Source organism: Zingiber officinale, chromosome 2A (assembly GCF_018446385.1).
Source record: "Zingiber officinale cultivar Zhangliang chromosome 2A, Zo_v1.1, whole genome shotgun sequence".
Lineage (NCBI taxonomy): Eukaryota > Viridiplantae > Streptophyta > Magnoliopsida > Zingiberales > Zingiberaceae > Zingiber > Zingiber officinale.
This window is the reverse complement of record NC_055988.1, coordinates 51,661,257-51,669,605: the sequence shown is the minus strand read 5'-3', so window position 1 is coordinate 51,669,605 and position 8,349 is coordinate 51,661,257. Positions and strand designations below refer to the sequence as shown.

The 8,349-nt window shown below is 35.2% G+C and overlaps 2 long non-coding RNA genes across 2 annotated transcripts; both read left to right on the top strand.

Moving 5' to 3' along the window:
- The first annotated feature begins 4,277 nt into the window (after positions 1–4,277).
- Positions 4,278–4,737, top strand: LOC122039642. Its single transcript, XR_006128295.1, has 3 exons — positions 4,278–4,300; positions 4,417–4,475; positions 4,662–4,737. It is a non-coding gene; the product is annotated as an uncharacterized LOC122039642 (long non-coding RNA).
- Positions 4,738–5,897: 1,160 nt separating this feature from the next.
- Positions 5,898–7,177, top strand: LOC122039641. The gene is made up of 4 exons (XR_006128294.1): positions 5,898–5,938; positions 6,090–6,249; positions 6,922–7,038; positions 7,104–7,177. It is a non-coding gene; the product is annotated as an uncharacterized LOC122039641 (long non-coding RNA).
- The last annotated feature ends 1,172 nt before the right edge of the window (positions 7,178–8,349 follow it).

Sequence of the window (8,349 nt, the reverse complement as noted above, 5' to 3'; positions counted from 1 at the left end):
AGGGACGTACGTGACAAGCAAGCCCGTGTAAGGACAACATAGATTTCATTCCTAATTGATCACATTTAGATATAGATTTCAGTCCTAGGCCGGTTGTCTATTGCAAGAGAGAACCGGCAACCTTCTACAAATGATGGACAATTAAGAAATAAGATTTGGTAAATCATTTACATTGAAGAACCTTACAAAGAAACCAAAACTCCTAGAACATCCCTTTTATCAAAGCCCTTATTCTTGTTTGTTATTCTTTCATCTCTATGTTTTCCTTTGCATAGTTGCATTTAGCTTTTTATGATCAATTGATTAGTTGTTTAGCTAATTCATGTTGACAAATCTTTAGTGGTTATTCCAGTCCCTGTGGATATGATATCTTTTATTATTACTTACGACATTTTCGTACACTTGCGGAATGTCAACAAGTTTTTAGCATCGTTGCCGGGGACTGTGCTATAACATTAGAGATTATTAATTGAATTAGACTAAACATAACTTTTCTTTTTATTAACATAGTTGTAACTAGCTGTAACTTTTCTTTTCATCTTGTATGCCTTACCATTTCTTAATAATTCTTTTTGATCTTTGTAATTGCATTTGTATCTCCTAATTCTCTTCTTTTGCAAGTTAAACATGGTGTTTAGATCATTAGGAGATTATGGAGCTCCAAAGTGTGCAAAGGAATTAGGGCCAATTGTTTACCCTGAAATTCAAGCAAGGAATTTTATGATTAAACCGTTCTTTATCTCAATGATTCAGCAAGCTCAGTTTGGGGGTCTGGAAATTGAGAACCCTTATTCACATCTCATGGAATTCTATAGATATTGTTATACTCAAAAATATGAGGAAGTTCCATCTGATGTCATACAACTATTGGTTTTTCCCTTTAGTCTAAAAGATGCTGCAAAGAGATGGTTTAACTCTATGGAATCTCAAAGTATCAAAACCTGGGATGAGTTAGAGAAGAGGTTCCTGGACAAATATTTTCCTCCACAGAAGACTATCTACTTGAGAAGTCAAATCCTGAATTTTAAGCAATTTGTTGGGGAAGAACTGCATCAAGCTTGGGAAAGATATTCATCTCTTTTGCAGTTATGTCCGCATCATGGTATCGAGAGATGGTTAACAATGCATTTATTCTATGTTGGGATCTCTTTCTCAAACAAAAATCAATTAGATGTAGCATCTGGAGGATCATTTATGAAGAAGAGCTTAGAGGAAGCCTATGAGATAATTTGTAGGATTACATCAAATTTTAATGATTGGGCAGGGTAGAATAATGCAACCTTAATAGTCAATGCATTTGAGGAAAAGGAGAAGGATGAGGAAGGATTTGCTCTGGATCAAAATGTTCTTCAAGTATTGTTTCCTTGGTGTTGTGAGTCCCTCTCAAAGATATTTGATGAAAAGGTATTTTCAATCAAAAAGGAGGAATCTCCAAACGATGATAAAAAGGATGATACGCTTCCAGAAGATGAAGAAGATTTAGAAAAAATATATCTAAAGGAAGAAGTTAAGTTGATAGGGCAGGAGCTAACTGTGCCAGAAATAGTCCCACCTCAACTTGAGCTTAAGCCATTACCGCCAAACTTAAAATATGTATTCCTTGGGCCGAATTCCGCTTTCCCAGTTATAATCAATGTCAATTTAACTAAGCTTGAAACACAGAGACTAATTGAAGAGTTGAAGTTGCACAGAAAAGCAATTGGATACACAATTGGCGATATTAAAGGAATTAGTCCTTCTCTCTGCATGCATAGAATCTTACTTGACGAGGGTTATAAAAATTTAATTGAACATCAAAGGAGATTAAACCCAAATCTAAAAGAGGTGGTGAAGAAAGAGGTGCTTAAACTTCTTGATGCCGGGATCATTTATCCAATTTCAGATAGTGAATGGGTGAGTCCGGTACATGTAGTTCCTAAAAAAGGGGGAATGAATGTTATCAAAAATGAGGATAACAAACTAATTCCCACATGAACAGTAATAGCACTACAACAAAATTGTTAAACAACAACACCACAAAAAACAACGGTTTTAGATGAAACTGTTGTAAATTTGGTAAAAGACAATGGTTTTATCTAAAACTGTTGTCTTTGAGCTCCCATAAAATACAAAAGACAACAGTTTTGTGAAAACTGTTGTCGTTGAGCAATTTTTTTAAAATCAACAACGCATTTTACAACGGTTATCTAAAATCGTTGTCTTTAAGCGCTTTTTAGGGGCTACGACAACGGTTTTGATAAACAATTGTCTTTGACTTTATTTGTTTCATCATTTCCCCTCGCAGTTTTACTTTCCCTCTCTCCACAAATCTTTTCGGCACCTTGTTTTCCCCTTCGTGCTCCCAAACCTAGCTAAGTAATTTTTCTTTCCCTTTCCTCATACAATCTCTTCACTCCATCCTGCTGGATCTTCCACCACAACGAAGCGAGCACCTCCCATGTCTCGCTTTCTTGTTCCCGTCAGAATCGAATGGTTGCATCTGACCAAACAAACCACATCCATCACAAGGTCAAGGTACAGGTTTTTTTCCCTCTCTCTTGAAGCAAAAGTCCATTTACGACTAACCCCACCCTCTACCCAGAGGAATCTTCCCTTCTCCTCATGTAACGCTTGCTCCTTTCTTTGATCTTGTCGCCCTTCTCTCTGCGAGAGCATATTTGAGGAATCTTCCCTAGCATCTCCTATGCCTTTCCAGCCGCGACCTCCTCCCTCGCCGCCGGCCGCAACCCTCGGTCTATCTCTTTCCTCTACGTCGCCCAGGTCACCTCCTCATTCCTTGTATACGATTTTTGTCGCCGCTTGCTGTTCTCGCTCTGGATTGTAGCTTGAGGATCTCCTGCCCCCTTTTGGAGTATATTTATTTTGCTACACAATCCTCGTTCGCGCGGCATAATTGCAACTCCCTCTAGATGTTTTTTTGTGTGGTTATGTTAAAATCATGGTTTTGCGCGCTTGCTTGGCTGTGTGTTGCTTCCTAGTGAATGGAAGTTGAGTTACCCAAAAATAAGAGCAAGTTACATATTCTGAGCTAATTTTTGAAATGGAACGCATTTTCCACAGAATTTTGCAAAATTTTTTCCATTATCCTTCCAAGATTTAACAAGGGATCTAAGCAATTTGACCTTTTTTTTTGGTATATTTATCGAACTTACTTCTTTTCCTGCCATTATGCCACTATAAGGATTTGGAAGACACTTAGAAATGATAAATAATCTAAGTTCACACACACACACACACACACACACACACACACACACACACACACACACACATATATATATATATATATATTTGTGCTGCAGAAGTTTATTTCTTGTTTAAATTCTTACTGCACTTTAATTGTTTGGACACGTTTACCTAATTCCAAATACTGATTATTGTACCATGCCTTTCAGGATTTTACCCGCAATCGTATGGTTAAATATCATAATTTTGATGTCTCTTGCTTTGCAAAGAAAACATGCTTAGGTGTTAGTCTTAGTAGGTGAGGTTACTTATTGAAAATATCCAATCGTTCTGTTGTAAGAAATTGAGCATTTATTACACTCTACCTGCAAAATTTTTGAGGATGAGCTGTTGGATGAGTCTCCTTGATTACCATGTTTTGGCTACCTTGTTGGCTACATTTGATTCTCGATATCTAGGTTGAAGAATTGAAGATTTACTATGCGATGTGTTTCCATTGAGTTTTGAGCTTATCTCGGGCTTTAAATCACGGACATCGTGAGGTAGGTTTGATTCAATGCGCTGCTTTATGCTAATCCAAAGGCTTAGGGAAAATCTAATTGTGTGAGCAATTGTATTGGCTGGAAGGATAATCAAACCGTGATATTTTTTCTACAAATCTTGATTCGCAAAAACCTTGTAATTTTGTAACTACAAATGTTGTAACTTTGTGAGCTCAAGTTCATCAAATTTGTTATTGTTCTATTTTGTGCAATCAAAACGGTCTTTATTTATCAATCATGTTTTAATCACTTTCTACATGCCAGGTAGCGTGTGTTCTAATGTTCAAGCTTCAGTGAGATGATTTCCCAGTTTTTATCTAATCCCAAATTCTAGCAAAGTATCAACTAATATATGCAGAACCATGGTGCTTTTGCAGGATTTTAGGATAATCAGGGACATTAGTTGGATCCCCATTAAATCAAACAGAGAGCAAGCATATATCCACCTCAATAATAGAATACCTAATCATTTGAAGTTTGACTTGAATTGTCTTCTTGTAACTCATGGAAGACTTTTATCACAGGTGTTCTGTTAGAAGAGGTAATCAGAACACGGGAGATGGGAGCATGCGGTAATCAGAACACGCTTGTCCTTATCCTAATTTTCTAGAATAATCCTTCTTTATACTTTACAGCCAATGTATTAATCCTTAAGGAATTTAATGTTGTTTTTCTTCTGCTGAAACAGGAATAAGATGCTCTGATGCTATCTAATTTTGCACTTGAGAATCAATTACACACAGCTAGGTAAGAGTTAAGTCATGCTCTGTATCAGGTATGAAAACTCTTAGACAAGTGCATGTTTTGTTGACCAGCTGCTTTATGCATCAAAATATGTTATTTTTTTTCCTTTTGCACATGTAGTTATAACATATTTTTATTTTTAATTTGGTCATTTACTTTTCTCATTAAAGTTTGTTGTAAGGATTAAAGCTTGAGGATATAGAAGTTTTGTCCAACTTAAACATAACGTCATAGATTTTGCCAACACATTAAAATGAGTCCAACTCAAGTACAACTACATCAACAACTTCCCTTTAAGTTTATGAAAAATGATTGTACCATAACTAGAGATGATACTATAGGAAGGTTCAAGTCTATCTAAGTACTCACTAGAATCCATGACCTTGCTTGCCTTTCATGTAGTCATGTTGGCTTCTAGGAGATGATACCATAACTAGAGATCTCAGCATCCAAGTCGTTACAAAGAAAATAACCTACAATCCAAACCTCTAAGAATAAAGAATCCGATGCTGATGATTCCTCCTTGGCATATAGGCTACAGAGAATTACCCTTATTTTCCTGACCAGGAGCCTTCCGTCCCTAGGGACGCTGATTTCTTGCTCAAGGTACTTGGATTTTTTTTTGGATAGGAGTTTCAAATAATCTCTGGGGTTAAGGAAGTCGGTTTGAAGCAATAAGAGGCGAAGAATTTAGCTGCCCTAAGTTGGAGTTCTGTTTTAGGTTAGTACGACGGGTTGTGTGCCTGACATTTGACGTATGAATCAATGGTCTTTCACCAACTATGTTGGACGTTTGAGATTTAGTCTTTTAGAATTTTATTGCTGGAAATCAGTCATTCCTGTATTGTTCCAAACTCAAACAATCTAACTGTCTCATATTATCTATTTATCCTTGTGCACATTATTGGAATTATTGATCCAGTGTCATGGTTGATAAATTGGCGGTATAATAGCATTTTATGCATTATTAAAAGGAACTGTATTTTGTTGATACTGGTTTGATACTTTGCCTAATAGTAGTGTATTGTTGTTATCTTCGCATTCCAATTTTTTTCACAGTTAGATTTGCTATATATTCAGTAAAAGAACTATTTGTAATACTTGTTTAGGACCCCCAGCCTACTAGTAATCGTGAGTTTACTGATACATTACTTTTTTTTGTTCGAAAATGATTGTATATCACATTGTGGAGCAATTTATTAAATATACTCTTCATCTTTGCTAAGAATAAAGTGATAGAAGGAAGAACTACCATTTCTTACAATACCATCTGGTGGTCAGACTCCAAGTTCTCTTGCTGCAATCAATCATATGTGATTTGTTGTAACTTATTTAATGCTCTTAAATGAAAAAAAAAATCCCTGACATATTTGCCTTTTCTTCCAGTGCATGTCAGAGGCAGGAGTTGATGGTGCACTTATTGTGCAACCAATAAACCATATGTTTGATCATTCTTTAGTAACTAGGTTGTATTTTTTTTTTTGCTTTATATGCAACACAAACAAACTAGTATTCTACTTTGTACATTCATTTGATGAAGTGTAGTTATGTAAACGTTAGGTTAAGATTTTTGGATCAGGAAAAAAGTTGATTTTCTTTTGTATTTTAATGCAATAGTGTTTTGAGGCGTCATCCATCCAAATTTGTTGGTTGCATTACGGAGGAGGAGAAGAAGGTGACTACGGTCGAGGAAAATGGGGAGGATTGGGATTGGGAGAGGTGGAAGTAGCATTTTACGGAGATTGAAGAACACGAGAAACTTGTTTCTGTCTTAAAGGTAAAATCTTCTAGTCTTCGATTGATGTTTTCAGATTGGTGGTGGAGTTGGGTCGGTTAATATTTATTTATAAAGAAAACTATTTTACTTTTATGTTCAATTACATGGTTATTTCATTGTCAGTTGTCTTGTGCATCCGCTTGTGATTAATCAATTAAGAGAATCAACTATTTGAGTGGAATATTGTAAAAAGTGAGGGAATCAGATAAGAAATGTTTAGGTTTAAAAGTATAAAATAACTTAAACAGTGTAAAAAAAACCCTCAAAGAGTCCTTGTGACGAGTTGAAATGATATCAGCTGATTTTAACAGTTATATTGATCCATAAAATTGGTATAGTTAGCACAATTTGGTTTATGCCAATGTTAGTTCAGATCTTATTATAGGTTTGTAAAGGTCATATGAAAATGATTCACATGGTATAGGCCATCAACTGGCTGGTAAAATCAGTCTTGGTCAAAGTTTTGGACCATGGTCACTCTGGCTTGTTATGCCCAAAGAGAGTAGCACAAACAACACCACTAAATTAGAAGTTGAAGCTTAACTGAATATACCAAACTTGATTTCCTCTTGTTAGAGTCAAGTTTATTATGTTCTAGTGTACAATTTTGCTCATACCACTGTGGCTTTAGTTTTGCTGATAGTTTCATGCTATGTGATGGCCTTATATCAGGCACAATTGAATGAGGTTATTTTAAGAGAGGATTATGGAGAAGCTGCAAAGCTGAAGTTGGCCATAACTGGTGCTACAAAAAAGGATATTGTTGGAGCGGCATTGACTATTATGAATGTATGAAACTTGTCTTATGCACTTATTGTATTTAATTTATATTCTAAGCACTCTTGTTGCCACAGAGAGCTATAGAGGAAGAGCGATACAGCGATGCAGCTTTCATTCGTGATCATGTTGGGGCAGGACTGGTCAGTTTATTGGAATTAACTTATTGCCAATTCTTACATCATCTTCATTAAGCTATGCTTGTCCCAATTTTTTGGTTTCAGCTACATGAAGCTATTCACTCCATTGAGCTTTATTCATTTTGCTATATGCAAGGCTATAACAGTGGCTACCAATTCTTATATACTGATTGAAAAAGAATCAACAAGTGAGAAAAAAGAGTTCAATGAAATCCTACAAGTTGAAGATTATGATGAGACTTGTTCATTAGTTGGCTATTGTTCATTAGTTATAAATGGAACTTATTTGTTTATTTGTATTGAGATAAATTTTATTTAAACATGAGACATGTTTCTTCTTTTGTGATTATAATTCTTGTATAAGTAACATTTTGAATGATATTGATGTGAGGAATATTCTTTCTTTTGTGATTATGATTCTTTATTATATATTTATATTGAAATATAATATATTGGTATTAAAAGATAATAATTTAAAAGACAACGATTTAAAATAGTTGTTGTTGTCTATCACCCTCAAAGACAACGGTTAAAAACCGTTGTCGTAGCCCCAAAAATGATTGTAACGGGCAATGTTATTAAAAAAATACTCTAAACAACAACAGTTTTAAACCATTGTCTTTTCATTCAAAGACAATAATTTTAAACCGTTGCAAAACTGTTGTCTTTTCAGTCAAAGACAACGGTTTAAAATCGTTGTCGTAGCCCCCACTTTTAACAACACTGCCAATTACAACGGTTTTAAAGGCTTACGACAACGGTTTTTAACCGTTGTCTTTTAATGATTTTATTGTAGTGTAGGGTGGTGAATGTGCATTGACTATCGAAAGTTGAATAAAGAAACTAAAAATGATCATTTTCCCTTACCTTTTATTGATGAAATGCTTGAGAGATTGTCTAAGCACTCATACTTCTGTTATCTGGATGGGTATTCAGGATTTTTCCAAATTCCAATTCATCCTCAAGATCAAGAGAAAACTACTTTCACATGTCCCTACGGTACCTTTGCTTATCGTCGTATGCCGTTTGGGCTCTGCAATGCTCCAGCTACTTTTCATATATGTATGATGGCAATTTTTTCAGATTTAATAGAGAAAATTATGGAGGTGTTTATGGATGATTTCTCAGTTTATGGTAATGATTTTGATACTTGTTTGTCAAATCTTTCCATAGTTCTTCAAAG